Here is a 17,592-nt window from a genome sequence, read left to right on the forward strand (position 1 = left end):
ACTACTACAAAGCTATAGAAATTAAAACAGCTTGGTACTGGCATAAGAACCAACACACAGATCAATGGAACAGAATAAAGAGCCCAGAAATTAATGCACATACATAGAGTCAACTGATTTCTGACAAAAGTGCTCAGACCATACAGTAGAGTAATGATAATCTCTTCAACAAATGGCACTGGCAAAACTGGATATGTGTATATATATATATATATATGAATTATATATTTCATTTATATATATGTGTGTATATGTATATGTGAATTATATATTTCATTCATATATGCATATATATGAATGATATGCATGTGTATGAATGATATATATGAATAAATTGGATCCATACCTCTCATCAAATGCAAAAATCAACAAGATGGATCAAAGACCAAAATTAAAAAAAAAAAAAAAAAGACCTGAGACTACTATGTTGCTGGAAAAAAAAACAGGGGAAACCTGCAGACATTAGCGTAGGGGACGACTTCTTGGGACAAGAATCTCAAAGCACAGGCAACAAAAGCAAAGCTAAACAAATACGACTACAGCAAATTCAGAAGATTTCGCACAGCAAAGGAAACGATCAAGAGTGAGAGACATCCAACAGAATAGGAAAAAATATTTGTAAGCTACCTATCTGACTAAAGATTAATATCCTAAATATATCAGTAACTTAAAAAACAACCAATCCAGTTAAGAAATGGACAAAGGGCTTCAAAAGACAGTTCTCAAAAGAAGTACAAATGGCCAACAATACATGAAAAAATGCTCACCCATCACTAGCTATCAAGGAAATGCAAATCAAAACCACTATGCGGTATTACCTCATCCCTGTCAGAATGGACAAAACAGGGAGAGTAACAAATGCTGGTGAGGATGTGGAGAAAGGGGAACACTTATACACTGTTGGTGGGAATGTAAATTAGCGCAGCTGTTGTGGAAAAGGGTGAAGATTTCTTTAAAAACTAGAAACAGACTTGCCATATGCTCTAGCAATCCCACTGCTGAGTATATACCCGAAAGACATAAATACATCATGTCAAAGAGATACCTGCACCACTATGTTTAAAGCAGCACTGTTCACAATAGCCAGAATTTGTCATCAATCAAGGTATCTGTCGTCAGACAAATGGATAAAGAAAATGTGGCACACAATGAGGTTTCACCTCACCCCAGTTAGAATGGCTAGTATACAGAAATCGGCAAACAACAAATGCTGGTGAGGAGGTGGGGCAAAAGGTACTCTGATCCACTGCTGCTGGGAATGTAAACGGGTGCAACCACTGTGGAATACACTATGGAGATACCTCAGAAACCTGAATATAGACCTACCATATGACCCAGCCATTCCACTCTTGGGAATTTACCCAAATCAAGAGATCAATACATGAAAGAGAAATCTGTACCCTCATGTTCACTGCAGCACAATTCACAATAGCTAAGATATGGAATCAACCCAGATGTCCATCAACTAGTGACTAGATAAAGAAATTATGGTATATATACACTATAGAGTACTACTCAGCTGAAAAAAAAAATACTGAAATCTTGCTTTTTGCAAAAAGATGGTCACACCTGGAAACCATTATACTTTTGTGAAATAAGCCAGTCCCCAAAAGACAAATATGTGTTTTCCCTGATCTGATGCAACTAACAGAATACCTGAAAAGTAATGTACTCAAGCAAAACAGACATTTGGAGAATGGATGATTACTTATAGCCCTTGTCTCTTCCATTCAGGAATAATCTTTTATTTGGTTTTGCTTTATTTTGTTTTCTTTCTCTTCATACTATTTGCTGAACTCCTCTATTTAGAGCAGGGCTAACTATAAGATTACCAGGAAACTGATAATAGATCATTGTAAAAATTAAGAATGGAATCCAAGGGCAGGGGGGAGGGAACATGGGCAGGAGGGAGGGGAAGCCCCACTTTGTTCCTAAATCTCTATATATAAAGCATATGAAACTTCTATAACTTAAATAAAATTTTAAAAAAGCTAAAGAAGGGGCCAGCACCGTGGCTCACTTGGTTAATCCTCTGCCTGCAGCACTGGCATCCCATATGGGCGCTGGGTTCTAGTCCCGGTTGCTCCTCTTCCAGTCCAGCTCTCTGCTGTGGCCCAGGAGTGCAGTGGAGGATGGCCCAAGCGCTTGGGCCCATGCACCCGCATGGCAGACCAGGAAGAAGCACCAGGCTCCTGGCTTCGGATCAGCGCAGCGCCAGCCATGGCGGCCATTTGAGGGGTGAACCAACGGAAGGAAGACCTTTCTTACTGTCTCTCTCTCTCACTGTCTATACTCTGTCAAATAAATTTTAAAAAAAAAGCTAAAGAAAAAGAAAATGTGGTATATATACACAATGGAATATTATTCAGCTATTAAAAAACCCAAAATTCTACCATTTGCAGCAAAATGGATACAACTGGAGGCCGTCATGTTGAGTGAAATAAGCCAGACATAGAAAAACAAATACTGCATAGAACTCTTATAAATGAGAGCTAAAATTAAAAAGAAAGAAAACTGTATCAATATTGTTGCAAATAAAGTTCACAAATTTTGCTTTATATCTTTGTCAAAAAATAATTAACAATGTTATACTACTATAGTTTTGAGGTCCAGCATTGTGGCATAACAGGTTAAGCCTCCACCTGCAAAACCAGCATCCCACATGGGCACCAGTTCAAGACCTGGCTGTTCCACTTCCAATCCAGCTCCTTGTTAATGTGCCTGGGAAACCAGCAGAAGATGGATCAAGTGCTTGGGCCCCTGCACCTACGTGGGAGACCTGGAAGAAGCTCTGGTATCCTGGCTTTGGCCTGGCCCAGCCCTGGCCATTGCAGCCATTTGGGAAGTGAACCAGCAGATGGAAGGTCTCTTCTCCTCTTTGTAACTCAGTCTTTCAAATAAATAAAAAATAAATATTAAAAAAAATTTTTTTAGGGGCCGGCACCGGGGCTCACTTGGTTAATCCTCTGCCTTGCGGCACCGGCATCCCATATGGGCATCGGTTCTAGTCCCAGTTGCTCCTCTTCCAGTCCAGCTCTCTGCTGTGGCCCAGGAGTGCAGTGGAGGATGGCCCAAGTGCTTGGGCCCCTGCACCCGCATGGGAGACCAGGAGGAAGCACCTGGCTCCTGGCTTTGGATCGGCGCAGCGCCGGCCATAGCAGCCATTTGGGGGGTGAACCAATGGAAGGAAGACCTTTCTCTCTGTCTCTCTCTCTCTCACTAACTCTGTCAAATTAAAAAAAAAAAAAAAACTAAAAAAAAAAAGAATATTATGCTACTATAGTCTTAATGATCTGTGATTACTTTAAAATTTCCTGTATATGCATGAAATGGTCAATTTCCCATTCAATTATTGTCAATAGCCTTTGTCTATATTCCCACTAACCTAGGGTCTTTTTGCATTTTACTTATCAAACTTCTTATGCAGTGTAGTATTAAGCCTTTCTAGAAAGTCCCCAATACTCTGCTTTCAATCCAGCTCTCTGCTAATGTGCCTGGGAAAGCAGCAGAGGATGGTCCTTGGACCCCTGCCACATGGGAGATCCAGATGAAGCTACTGGTTCTTGGCTTCAAACTGGCCCAGCCCCAGCCATGGCAGCCATTTGGGTAAACCAGTAGATGGACTCTCTCTCGCTCTCTAAATCTACCTCTCAAATAAATACATAAATCTTGAAAACATTTTTAAAAAGAAATCTATATTCAAATGCTGCTATACAGAATCTGGAATATAAATGCTCAAAAAAGTCCTGAACGTCTGGCTCTAAACTCATATTCTCAGGATCAAACTTGAGTACTGTGATTCTCAGAATTCCAAAAATATAAATGTTCTGTTCTGAACTACCCAGACTGACAGATCAGGCTAAGCTGCAGGAACAAATCCTGAAGTGAGTGGCTTAACCCAATTTATTTCTTTCTTGCTCATGTGAATTTCAATGTGGGTCTGGTGTCCCACTCTCCCCCTCTTTTTAAAAGACTTATTTGAAAGGCAGAGTGACAAAGAGATAGAGAGAAGAGGGGAGGGGAGGAGAGAAAGAAAACAGATCTTCTATCCACTGGTTCACTCCCAAAATGGCTGCAATGGCCACAGCTGGGCCAGGCTAAAGCCAGGAGCCTGGAACTCCATTTGGGTCTCCCATGTGGGTGGCAGAGGCCTAGGCACTTGGGCCAACTTCTGCTGCTTTCACTGGCACATTAGCAGGGAGCTGGATCAGCAGTGAAGCAGCCAGGGCTCAAACCAGTGCTCATATGGGATGCTGGTGTCACAGGCGGTGGCCCAACCCACTGTACCACAATGCTGGCCCTGGTGGCCCTTCTTAAACATGCAGGGACATCACTGAACTTTTACCTTCCATTTACCCCAGCGCAGAAAAAATAAAAAATATACCTACTCAATGACCCACTAAAATGACACACATCACTTCCCTGTGGCCAGAATTAGTCACATGATGCCGATTTAACTACAAGAAAGGTTGGGAAATTCAAAGGAACATATGGAACAAATTATGCAGGCATCACAGCGGGTCACAGCTGTACACTCAGCCGTGTGACACACAGTTCTGCACAGATGGCAAAGCAATTCTGACTGCACACAGGGGAAGCTGCCTGTACTGCGGCATTCTTGCAGTGGCTCTCCAAAGGCTGCTCCAGGACATGGTTCTTTGGTGTCCATATATACAGACAAAGGGGGAATGGAAAGAAGGTAGCCAAGAAGGAAAGCTCACTCATTCCTTTGAGAAGTTGATAGAACATTCCTTAGTCAAATGTACATCCAAAACACCAAAATTTCCATTCAGTTATGGAACTGGAGCCCTAGGTGAAGAACCAATTGCCCTCCACACTCCCCACGTTTCCCTTTTCTCCTGAAGAAGGCTACCGAGAGATGGAAGCAACAGATAACTTCTTGAAAATGGAGTCTCAGGCCGGCGCCGCGGCTCACTAGGCTAATCCTCTGCCTTGTGGCGCCAGCACACCGGGTTCTAGTCCCGGTCGGGGCGCCAGATTCTGTCCCGGTAGCCCCTCTTCCAGGCCAGCTCTCTGCTGTGGCCAGGGAGTGCAGTGGAGGATGGCCCAAGTGCTTGGGCCCTGCACCCCATGGGAGACCAGGAGAAGCACCTGGCTCCTGCCTTCGGAAAAGTGCAGTGCACCGGCCGCAGCGCGCCAGCTGCGGCGGCCATTGGAGGGTGAACCAACGGCAAAGGAAGACCTTTCTCTCTGTCTGTCTCTCTCACTGTCCACTCTCTGCCTGTCAAAAATTTAAAAAAATAAATAAATAAATAAAAAAGAAAAAAAAAAAAGAAAATGGAGTCTCACTTCCGGCACCTAATGTTGGTCTGGCAAGTAAGCAAGCATGGTAAGGCCAAGGTTAATGCTACAGCATTTAGTGGAACCACAGAGAAATACACATGGAACCCTTTGTACCTCATACGACCACAAGCAGAACTGAACTTCCAAGACCAGGGGCGTATCTGTGTTGTGGACTGAATGTTTCCCAACAAAACTCATATGGTGAAATCTAATTTCCAATGTGCTGCAACTTGGAGCTGAGGCCTTTGGAAGGCAGTAAGGTCATAAGGATGTAGTCCTCATAAATGGGATTAGTGCCTGTGTGAGAAGAGACCAGGAAGCTAGCTCACTCTTTTCTGCTATGTGAGCAGTCGCCAATCTGCAACCTGGAAGAAGGCCTTACCAGAACCTCAAAAACAATTGTACTCTTGAGAACTTTGAGAAATAAATTTCTGTTGTTTCTAAGTCACACAATCTATTGTACTTTGGTTCAGCAGTCTGAACCTATATGATAGTCAATCTGTCTGTAGGTCATAATAGTATACAAGGGAGTGCTTACACACTCACTAAGCATGTTATTAAGAACAGAAACTCAGCAACTTTTTCACAGGATTACTTGTTAACATTAATCTTATTAAAACTAGGGTAAAAAGAGGGCCGGTGCCGCGGCTCACTAGGCTAATCCTCCACCTTGCGGTGCCGGCACCCCGGGTTCTAGTCCTGGTCCGGGCACCGGATTCTGTCCCGGTTGCCCCTCTTCCAGGCCAGCTCTCTGCTGTGGCCAGGGAGTGCAGTGGAGGATGGCCCAAGTGCTTGGGCCCTGCACCCCATGGGAGACCAGGAGAAGCACCTGGCTCCTGCCATCGGATCAGCGCGGTGCGCTGGCCGCAGCGTGCTACCGCGGCGGCCATTGGAGGGTGAACCAACGGCAAAGGAAGACCTTTCTCTCTGTCTCTCTCTCACTGTCCACTCTGCATGTTAAAAATAAAAAAATAAAAAATAAAAAAAGATTAAAAAAAAAAAAAAACTAGGGTAAAAAGAAACAACCAGTTCAGAAGCAGCCAACAATGACTTAAATTTCTTCTCTGGGGGCCACCACTGTGGTACAATGTGTTAAGCCACAGCTTGGGGCACCAGCATCCCATACTGGAGTGCTGGTTTAAGTCCTGGCTACTCAGCTTCTGATCCAGCTTTCTGCTATGTGCCTGGAAAGGCAGCAGAAGATGGTCCAAGTACTTGGGCCACTGCACCCACTGGGAGACCAGGCTGGAGTTCCTGGTTCTTAGTTTTGGCCTGATCCAATCCTAGCTTTTGTGGCCATTTGAGGAATGAACCAGGAGATTAAAGATCTCTCTCTCTCTCTCTGTGTAATTCTGCCTCCCAAATAAATAAATATTAAAAAAAGATGAAAACTTGTTTTTACTTAACAGATCTAGTATATTTGTGCCGATCTTTGCTGTAAAAGAGAAACATGGAGGGGCCAGTGCCGGGTGCTGGGGTGTAGCAGGTAAAGCCACTGCCTGCAGTGCCAGCATCCCACATGGGTGCCGGTTTGAGACCCAGCTGCCCCACTTCCAATCCAGCTCTCTGCTATGGCCTGGGAAAACAGTAGAAGATGGCCCAAATGCTTGGGCCCCTGCACTTGCATGGAGACTTGCAAAAAGCTCCTGGCTCCTGGGTTCAGATCAGCCCAGCTCTGACTGTTGTGGCCATTTGGGGAGTGAACTAGCAGATGGAAGCTCTCTCTCTCTCTGCCTCTCTGTAACTCTGCCTTTCAAATAAATTAATTAATCTCTTAAAAAAAGAAAAGAAAAAGAAAGAAATATGGACTGAAACACACAAGTTCATCATTTCACAGAGGGATTTTTGCCAAGACACAATATGTGGAGAGGTAGTGAAGCCTTTCCAAGGAACCACTTCACAGCAGTGAGCAGACATCTCACAAAACACCGCTGGAAGGCAAGTCATGGCTACACAGAGGCCATCATATTATTTGCTCTAATGTATATAACTGAACAGTTCTTAAAAATAAAACATTTAAAATACACACATGCACCTAGATAATCCCTTTTATTTATTTTTAAAATAAAATTCTTACCAATGCTTTCTGAATATTTTTCAAATGCTTTTCCCCCACATTTATCTGTCTGAAGGGCTAAAATATGTTAAATCCATTTAAGGGCATTTCTTTCCCATATTTTCTTAAAAAGAATTTTCACTGGAAAAACATTCATCATTTATGAATCCACTATTCATGGTTGCATGGAAATAAATACTCATTGTGAGAAACCTCAGTAGTTAGTGCAGCCAAGAACTTGTAAGATTTAAGTAATGTATTCATAAGCCTTAATGCTACTTAGAATTCTCAAACACACAGCAGAAAAGGACATTTTAATAAGATAAGTTACTTCTTTTCAAACACCATAACAGTTTGCGAAAGTTCTTTTTTTTTTTTTTTTTTTTGACAGGAAGAGTTAGACAGTGAGAGAGAGAGACAGAGAGAAAGGTCTTCCTTTTTCTGTTGGTTCACCCCCCAAGTGGCCGGCGCACTGCACCGATCTGAAGCCAGGAGCCAGGTGCTTCTTCCTGGTCTCCCAAGCGGGTGCAGGGCCCAAGGACCTGGGCCATCCTCCACTGCACTCCTGGGCCACAGCAGAGAGCTGGACTGGAAGAGGGGCAACCGGGACAGAATCCGGTGCCCCAACCGGGACTAGAACCCGGGGTGCCAGCACCGCAGGCGCAGCACCAGTTAAAAAAGTTCTCAACAGGTTAACACTTAACCCAGATCTGATCACATCATTTAAAATATTTATTTATTTCTATAAAGTCATCAGCAACTTTTATTGCAAATAATTAAAAATATGCTTGAAATTAGATGAAAATAGAGTACAGGAAGGTTTTCTTCTACTTAACTGATAAGAAAATAGGAAAATTGGTAAGTCATCCTGAGAAAATATCCTGAAGCACTTCTCTTACAGAGACTGAATACCAAAGTAAGGAACAGTAGCTAGCCCTGGGAGCTTGCTGGATGAGTGGTGAGATCCTGGCCCTGCCACTTACCAGCTACGTGTTCTTGAGCAAGTTCTTAACCTCCCTCTGCCTCAGTTTCATCATCTGTAAAATAGGAATAACAACAGTAACTACTGTTACTGAGTTAAATGAGTTCACACATATAAAGCACTTAAAATAACGTCTGGCACATATTAAGCACTACACATTCGATGTTATCATGATGTCCACAAAACCCAAGAGGTCCCAGGCTTTATTACCTCTGCTTGTTTGGAATAAAAGTACTAACAAGTTGGGGCCGGCGCTTTGGCATAGAGGGTAAAGCCACCGCCTGCAGTCCTGGCATCCCATATGGACATCAGTTCGAGTCCTGGCTGCTCCACTTCCGATCCAGCTCTCTGCTATGGCCTGGGAAAGCAATGGAAGATGGCCCAAGGCCTTGGGCCCCTGCACCCACGTGAGAGATCTGGAAGAAATTCCTGGCTCCTGGCTTTGGATCAGCACAGCTCTGACCCCTGAGGCCAACTGGGGAGTGAACTAGCAGATGGAAGCTCTCTGTATCACTCTCTGCCTCTCCCTCTCTCTATATGTAACTCTGACTTGCAAATAATAAAAAAAAAAATCTTTAAAAAAAAAAAAAAGTACTAACAAGCAATAAGGGTATTGTAAAGTTCCGCAATGCCTGAAAGAAACAGAAAGCCACCTCTCCTAGGGCAGGAGGCTTAGGATCAAATGCTTCAATGAGTGAGGTCTAACTTCTACTCAAACATACTAAATAAAAGAAAAAGTGAATCCCCGAGTTAACTAAAATTTCTCATTAGACTAAAGAGTGCAAGCTATAATTTGTGAATTCAGAGAAGTATTTTTAAATGTTTATTTAAAAGGCAGAGAGAAAGAGAGAGATTGATTGACTGACTGATCTTTCAACTGCTGGTTCACTTCCAAAATGCCCCCAACAGGCCATGCTGAAATCAGGAGCCCAGAACTTCATTTGAGTCTGCTACATGGATGGCACAGTCCAAGTACTTGAGCCATCATCTGCCGCCTCCTAGGATGCACTTGCAGGAAGCAGGATCAGAAGCAGAGAAGCCAGAACTCCAACAGGCACTCTGATATGGGATACGGGCATCCTAAGTGGCAGCCCAACCCACTGTGCCACAATACCCAGCCCAGAGAACAACTTTAAATCCATTGCATTCATCAAGACAACTAAGAAGACAGACAGGCAAGCAGTCTTGTTGTCAGCAATGGTATGCACTGCTTCTGGCCTTTTGGCTGAGATCAAGTGTAGCAATGGTATGCCACAAGGAGCTTCATCTCAACGCAACAGGCTAAATAAATAGGTGGAAGCAATTACATCTCCATACTTTTCAAATCCTAAAGACATAGCAGTAAAGATATTCACAAGGGAGTCACAGCTAACAGCAACGAGAAAGTTTAGAAGATGGAAAGAAAGTGGAGGAAACTATTACAGGACAGACCACAGCAGAGCTGGCTACTTCCTAGATCGAAAAGAAATGAAAGAGGGCAGCACAGCAGAGTCCTTCTTCCTAGAGGAGCTGGATAAATGCCCAACTTCGAGTCAACAGGTACAGAAATCAAGAGTAGGAAATGGGCTAATCAGCCTGATCTAATCTGAACTTCCCACTCTTGATCACTGAATCCACCAACTCCCGTTAAGATCAGACTGCTCGGAAAACAGGAACCTCCTGCCAATTATCTACACACATAACCCATTCTTCATTGATAAGGATCACCAGACAGTGAATGAAAACTAAGAGGACAAAACAAGGGTGAAAAGCAGATCAGCCCTCAGAAGAAACACATTGTATGATTAGAAAATTTGGCGGATACCCTAAGAGAGATTAAAACAGTGTATCCTTAATACAAAAGCAAACAAATGATAAAGAAAACAGAAACCAAGAAGGAATTCTTGAGATAGGCATGTGGCACAGCAGTTAAAAATCACTTCATGGGATGCCCACATCCCATATCAGAGTGCCTGCTTCAAGTCCCAGCTACTCTCCCTACAACCTAGATTTCTGCTAGGCAGCAGCATGCGATGCTTCAAGTATCTGGGTTCTGGGCTCTTGGCTTTGGCCTAGCCCAGCACCAGCTACTGCAGGCATCTGTGGACTGAACCACTGAATGGAAGATTCTTCTGTCTTCTCTGTCACTCTGCCTTTCAAATAAACACAAATAAACAAAATTTTAAACATAAAATAATGAGATCATGAGACATTAAGAAATTCATTAGTTATCTAGCTCTGACAGTGTTAAGGTACTGAGTTACTATTCTAAAAATTAATGAGAGGAAAAAAAAAATCAGTCAATTATCCTGTCTTTCCAGTGTATACTATTTTTAGAATACATCACTTGGGAAAGTTCTTTATTAAAGAAAACTAGCAGGACTCACACTGTGGCACAGTGAGTTAAGCCACTGCATATGGCATGCAGTGCTGGCATCTCATATGAGCCTCACTTCAAGTCCTGGCTGCTCCACATTTTTTTAAAAAAAGATCTTATTTATTTATTTGAGAGGCAGAGTTACAGACAGCGAGACGGAGAGACAGAAAGAAAGGTCTTCCTTCCATTGGTTCACTCCCTAAATGGCTGCGCCAATCTGAAGCCAGAAGCCAGGCGCTTCTTCCTGGTCTCCCACATGGGTGCGAGGACCCAAGGACTTGGGCCATCTTGTACTGCTTTCCCAGGACACAGAAGAGAGCTGGACTGGAAGTGGAGCAGCCAGGACTAGAATCGGCACCCATATGGGATGCTAGCACCACACACGGTGGGTTAACCTACTGCGCATGGCACCAGTCCCCTGGGCTGCTCCACTTCTGATCTAGCTCCCTGCTGATAGCCTGGGAAGGCAGTGGAAGATGGCCCCTGCACCCAAGTTGGAGACCTGGTGTAGCCCTGGCTCCTGGCATAGCCCTGGCTGTTGCAGCCATTTAGGGAATGAACCAACGGATGGAAGATCTGTCTCACTTCTATCCCTATAACTCTGCCTTTCAAATAAATAAATATAATTTTTAAAAAGAAAACTAGCTAATAAATATAGAAGAAATGCTAGGAAAACCAACATTTTCCTACCCTAATGAAACAGTGGATCTAGTCAATTATCAATCATTGTGAAAATGAGTAGGTAAAAATTTGATGAGAAAATTTATGATGAAGGAATCAAGTAATACCTGAACCCACTGATTAATTTTAACATCACTAAAAGTAAAGAACCAGACATATCAGTATATACTTATCTTTTAAAAACAAACAAAAAAGATTTCTTTACTTGAAAGGCAGAGTTACAGAAATAGAAGAGAGACAGACAGAGATCTTCCATCTGTTGGTTCACTCCCCATATGACTGCAAAGTTTGGGGCTGGGCCAAGCCGAAGTCAGGAGCTTCCTCTGGGTCTCCCATGTGGGTACAGGGGCCCAAGGACTGCTTTCCCAGGCATATTAGCAGGGAACTGGATCAGAAGTAGAGCAGCCAGAACTTGAACCAGCGCCCATTATGGGATGCCGGCACTGCAGACAGTGGCATAACCTCCTGTGCCCCAGCACTGGTCCCATTATAGTCCTATTATACTGATGAAACACAAAGTATACAGTCCCGCTCATGAAACATTTTTGTCTAAAATACTAAAGCAAAATCTAATCAAGTCTCCATATCTAACTACTGATTTACAGGAAATGAAGGAGAAAATCTAAATTTCAAGTATTTTCTGTAGATCTTTTCAAACTCATTGGTCATGAACTGTTCTAACTAGTGACCATTTGGCCAAAGTGAATTATGATCTTCATAGACTTCTCAGAGCAATTTTTACCATGTCCTCATTTCATTTGTCTTGTTTTCTACCAACCTTTTTCCTTTTCTGTACGTAGTTTATAAAGAATTTATAAGCAGAGATGTAAACTTCTCCCCATGGCCTGAACAGCCCTGCCCATCTCTCCAGCCTCACTCAACTCCACCTATACTGCTCATCTTCCAGTTCTTTCAGCACACCAAGCTCTGTACCCATGCTCCTGCCTCCCTCCTACTCGCAGCACTCCTCCCTGTCATCCTTCAGCTCTCAAAACAGGTGTCTCACCCTCCAAGAAACTTTGCCTAGTCAACCTGTGTAAACAAAGGTCACCTCATTCCTACAGTGCTATCTTAATGACAACTTCCAATCATCCTACCACTTTATTTGTGAATGTATACTTTACTAGTTGGCATATAAGTTCCTAAGAACAGCACTGGCTTGTTCACTGTTGGGTCCCCAGAATCAACAGCTGCGCTGTCAGACTTTGGAAATCTGACATGGATTAGTCACTGATTGTTTTCAATGGTATTCTCTTCAAATCCCAGAAATGTGTTCCTGTGTTAGGCAACCTTTATACCTGAAAAGTGACTGGTCTATAGAAACCTGGCAATGGTTGCAATATTAGTGGTCTTAAGATACAAACATACGGCCGGCGCCGTGATTTAACAGGCAAATCCTCCGCCTTGCGGCGCCGGCACACCGGGTTCTAGTCCTGGTTGGGGCGCCAGATTCTATCCCGGTTGCCCCTCTTCCAGGCCAGCTCTCTGCTATGGCCCGGGAAGGCAGTGGAGGATGGCCCAAGTGCTTGGGCCCTGCACCCGCATGGGAGACCAGGAGAAGCACCTGGCTCCTGGCTTCGGATCAGCGCGATGCGCCGGCCGCAGCGGCCACTGGAGGGTGAACCAACGGCAAAAAGGAAGATCTTTCTCTCTGTCTCTCTCTCTCTCTCACTATCCACTCTGCCTGTCTAAATAAATAAATAAAAAAAAAATTCTATGAATATACTAAAAATCACTGAATTTTATATATGTATGTATATATATATATATATACACACACTTTCAGAGGGTGAACTGTATGGAATGTGAATTATATTTCAATAAAACCACTTCACAAACAATTCCCTCCTCAAAGGGAAAAAAAAAAAAAAAACCACAGAAAATGTTCTCTCCTCTCAACCCCACGACAATGTAATTCCGAGTATCTAGCCTTGATAATGCGGAGACACTACAGGAAATTCTTTAGGCAGATTAGTGCAGTAATTGTCTATAAAGTTCAAAGCCCAACCATTTCCATGTTTTCAGCTGGTTCAGACTGACACAAACCATATTTAGAAATGCACTGCAGAAAAATGCTTTGAAGAATTTTATTCTCAACATTCATAAATTTAAAATATCCATCTAGGCAAGAGAAATGCCAGAAAGACTCCATCCTTTGTTCTGTCCCTCCTAAGAACTCGTTTTTTTATTCTTATCTGCTGCCACATTCAGATGTGAAGCAGCTCTGTACACGCTAATGTGAAAATACGCTTGTTCTCCTAGCTTTCCTGAGCCACTCCTCTGACAGACCTCAACTGCTGGGGTTGCTCAGAGCTCCATGCTGTCAGCATGCCATCCCTAGGAGGACTAGGTAACACATGTACTCCTCCTATGCTCCAAATTCTAGCCCACATCTGTCTCCTGGTACCAGACTATTTTTTGGACCCCTAAATCAAAGCCCCAAACCAAGCCCCAATCTTTCCGTGCTCCTTACTTGCCTTGGCAAATGGAATCACCATGTGCTGACTTAAACAAGGCAGGCACCTGGGGAGCTATCTCTACTCCTTCTCTCCTTCACACTCTATGTAGTCTTTGATCCTTCCTGCCTTCCTGGTATCCCTCAAATCCTTTCCCTTCTATCATCACTGGCATACCAACACTCAAGCTGTCTTTACTGCTTATCTGAATTACTTAGACCTATCAAATGCCTGGACTATCCCTCTGGCTGCTGTGTGACTGCTCTAGAACAATCATGTCACTCTCCTGCTTAAAATTCGCAATTGCTCTCCATTTCTCTCCAATTTCTTAACCTCCCTTAGCTTTCCCCAGCACCATCCACTTCTTGCATGTCATCTCCCCTCTCACCGCCTGTCTATGTGCTCCACTCTGTCTGGAAAGCTCCCTGTGCTTATTCCCATTCCTACATGTCTGAGAAGTCACTTCCTCTAGGAAGCTACTTCTTTCTATCTATCTATCTATCTATCTATCTATCTATCTATCTATTTATTTGAAAGGCAGAGTGAAAGAGAGACAGACAGACATCAATCTTCCATGCGGCAGTTTACTCCTCAAATGGCCTCAATGACCGGAAGTAGGTCAGGCCAAAGCCAGGAGTTCAGAGCTTCTTCTGTGTTTCCAAATGGGTACAGGGGCCCAGGGACTTGGGCCATCCTTGGCTGCTTTCCCAGGCAGGCCAGCAAGGAGCTGAATCGGAAGTGGAGCGGACAGGACTCAAACCGGCGACCATATGGGATGCCACCACACCAGCCCCGGAAACTACTTCTATAAAGACTGAGCTAGAAGTCCTCCTTGTGCTACCCTAACACTATGTTTTTAGCCCCATTTTAGCATTCACTTTGCCATACAATAACTCACTGTATTACAACTACCAGTTTCCTCCATCTTTTCCTGCTACCTCTAACTCCCAGGATCACTGAACTCATTCAAAATATTCATGAATACTAAGTACATTATAAATATTCAACAAATATCCATTGAATGAGTAGTTTATCCTTGGTATGTATTTAATGGTTATTTCTGTACAAAAACCTTATAATCTACAGGGACAGTAGTTCAGTGCTAGAAGTAAGAATCTACTTTAAAAAAAAAAGCTACTAGGCCCACGCCGCGGCTCACTAGGCTAATCCTCCACCTGTGGCACCAGTACTCCGGGTTCTAGTCCCGGTTGGGGCGCCGGTTGTGTCCCGGTTGCTCCTCTTCCAGTCCAGCTCTCTGCTGTGGCCTGGGAAGGCAGTGGAGGATGGCCTAGGTCCTTGGGCCCTGCACCCGCATGGGAGACCAGGAGGAGGCACCTGGCTCCTGGCTTCGGATCAACACAGCTTGCTGACCGTAGCAGCCATTTGGGGGGTGAACCAACGGAAGGAAGACCTTTCTCTCCTTCTCTCTCTCTCTCTCTCACTAACTCTGCCTGTCAAAAAAAAAAAAAAGCTACTGATTACAGGCCATGTTCACAAAAATATTCTTCAACAAAATGGGCCATTAAATATCTACAACACATCAAGCAACACAGTTGGAGCTTTAGAGAGACCATCTTACTTAATCCTCACTAGACTCTATAATGAAGACAACTGATTATCTGAACTAAGTGCCGAGCCTGTGGTATGTGCTTTACATGTGCTGTGTAACTTCTCACAAAGACCCTGTCAGCAAAGTGAAACATCTCAAAGAGCGTGAGTGAGTTCTCCAAATTCTTACCACCTGACTAAGGCAGTCATCCCCAGCAGAGCTGGGTCCCTGGCCTGGTGGTCTGCCACCAAAAGCTGCTCTAGCACAGCACTGCCGCCTCTGTGAAACACCGAGACCATGACGTTCAGCTCGTGCTAATGAGATGCTCTTCCAAGACAGTTAAAGCTGCAGGCTTCTTGGAACTGACAGGAACAATGAGAGAAAAGTGAGCTCTCCTTAGGAGACTATACTCCGTATCTATTACTGCTGACCGCCAATTGAATTTCCCAGCAGAGTGCCCTTCTAGAACTGGACCCATGAGACATTGCCTCAGGCCCTTCACATTTTACATGGTCATCCTTCCACTCCCTGCTACTCCTGCTGTACAGGCATTACCAATCCTGAATCTAAAACATGTTATCTAGGCCGGCGCCGTGGCTCAACAGGCTAATCCTCCGCCTTGCGGCGCCGGCACCCCGGGTTCTAGTCCCGGTTGGGGCACCGATCCTGTCCCGGTTGCCCCTCTTCCAGGCCAGCTCTCTGCTGTGGCCAGGGAGTGCAGTGGAGGATGGCCCAAGTCCTTGGGTCCTGCACCCACATGGGAGACCAGGATAAGCACCTGGCTCCTGCCATCGGAACAGCGCGGTGCGCCGGCCGCAGCGCGCTACCGCGGCGGCCATTAGAGAGTGAACCAACGGCAAAGGAAGACCTTTCTCTCTGTCTCTCTCTCTCACTGTCCACTCTGCCTGTCAAAAAAAAATAAAAAATAAAATAAAAAATAAAACATGTTATCTCAAATCATTCCTGGGCCGGCGCCGCGGCTCAATAGGATAATCCTCCTCCTTGCGGCGCCAGCACACCGGGTTCTAGTCCCAGTTGGGGCGCCGGATTCTGACCCTGTTGCCCTCTTCCAGGCCAGCTCTCTACTGTGGCCCGGGAAGGCAGTGGAGGATGGCCCAAGTGCTTGGGTCCTGCGCCCCATGGGAGACCAGGATAAATACCTGGCCCCTGGCTTCGGATCAGCACGGTGCGCTGGGCAAAGGACACCTTTCTCTCTGTCTCTATCTCTCACTGTCCACTCTGCCTGTCCCCCCCCCCAAAAAAAAATCATTCATAACCTGTTTCCTCATTTTGCTACCCTGTGATTTTAATTCTGCCAATCCTTGTTGACCAAAGTGCCTAGTCTGAGGTAACAGCTCCATAAATCTTTTTTTTTTTTTTCTTAAGATTTATTTATTTACTTGAAAGGCAGAGATACAGAGAGAGAAGGAGAGAGAGAGATCGAGATCTTCCATCTGCTGGTTTACTCCCCAAATGGCCACAAGCAGCCAGGGATGGGCCAGGCCAAAGGCAGGAACCAGGCCTTCTTCTGGGTCTCCCGCGTGGGTGCAGGGGCCCAAGGACTTGGGCCATCACCTGTTGCTTTTCCAGGTGCATTAGCAGGGAGCTGGGTTGGAAGTGAAGCAGCCAGGACTCAAATCGGAGCCCATATGGGATGCTTAAGCTTATACACCACAGCACAGCCCCTGCTCCATAAATCTTAGCTGTTGTTACTGTACACACCTTAAATGCCTCTCATTCTCTCCTTTGTACCAGTACTGTTCAACTTCCAAAGAACTAGCCTTCCAGAACAAGCAATTTCAAGGTATAGAACCTGAGCGAAGTGTCTTCTAAGAGTCCCAAAAGCCAGCCTTGCAGACACGTAGGCCCCTATTCATTCAATGAATGCACATAGAAGATACACCTGAGCCATGGTGGATGGAGAATAGTAAAATCTAATTTACTGGGGCCAGCGCTGTGGCATAGTGGGTGGAGCCACCACCTGCAGTGCTGGCATCGCATATGGACACTGGTTCGGGCCCCAGATGTTCCACTTCTAATTTGGCTCTCTGCTGTGGCCTGGGAATGCAGAGAAAGATGGCCCAGAAGCTCGGGCCCCCACACCCACATGGGAGACTGGAAGGAAGCTCCTGGCTCCTGGCTTTGGATTGGCGCATTTGCCAAAGAGTTACTTCTGAGGAGACATTACAAACTTTCCTGGTAATTTAA

The 17,592-nt window shown here is 44.6% G+C and overlaps 1 protein-coding gene across 7 annotated transcripts in view; it reads right to left on the minus strand.

Moving 5' to 3' along the window:
- Positions 1–17,592, minus strand: part of GARRE1 (granule associated Rac and RHOG effector 1) — a 98,600-nt gene that overhangs the window by 65,693 nt on the left and 15,315 nt on the right. For 4 of the 7 annotated variants that reach the window (XM_062177357.1, XM_062177356.1, XM_062177355.1 and 1 more), the window contains one exon: positions 8,344–8,397. The exons of 2 other annotated variants lie outside the window; for them this stretch is intronic. The gene's annotated coding sequence lies outside the window, so the exon portion shown is untranslated. Of the gene's footprint in view, positions 1–8,343; positions 8,398–8,552; positions 8,701–17,592 lie in introns of all 7 variants that reach the window. One more of the 7 variants, XM_062177359.1, reaches the window with a different exon arrangement.

Source organism: Lepus europaeus, chromosome 19 (genome assembly GCF_033115175.1).
Source record: "Lepus europaeus isolate LE1 chromosome 19, mLepTim1.pri, whole genome shotgun sequence".
Lineage (NCBI taxonomy): Eukaryota > Metazoa > Chordata > Mammalia > Lagomorpha > Leporidae > Lepus > Lepus europaeus.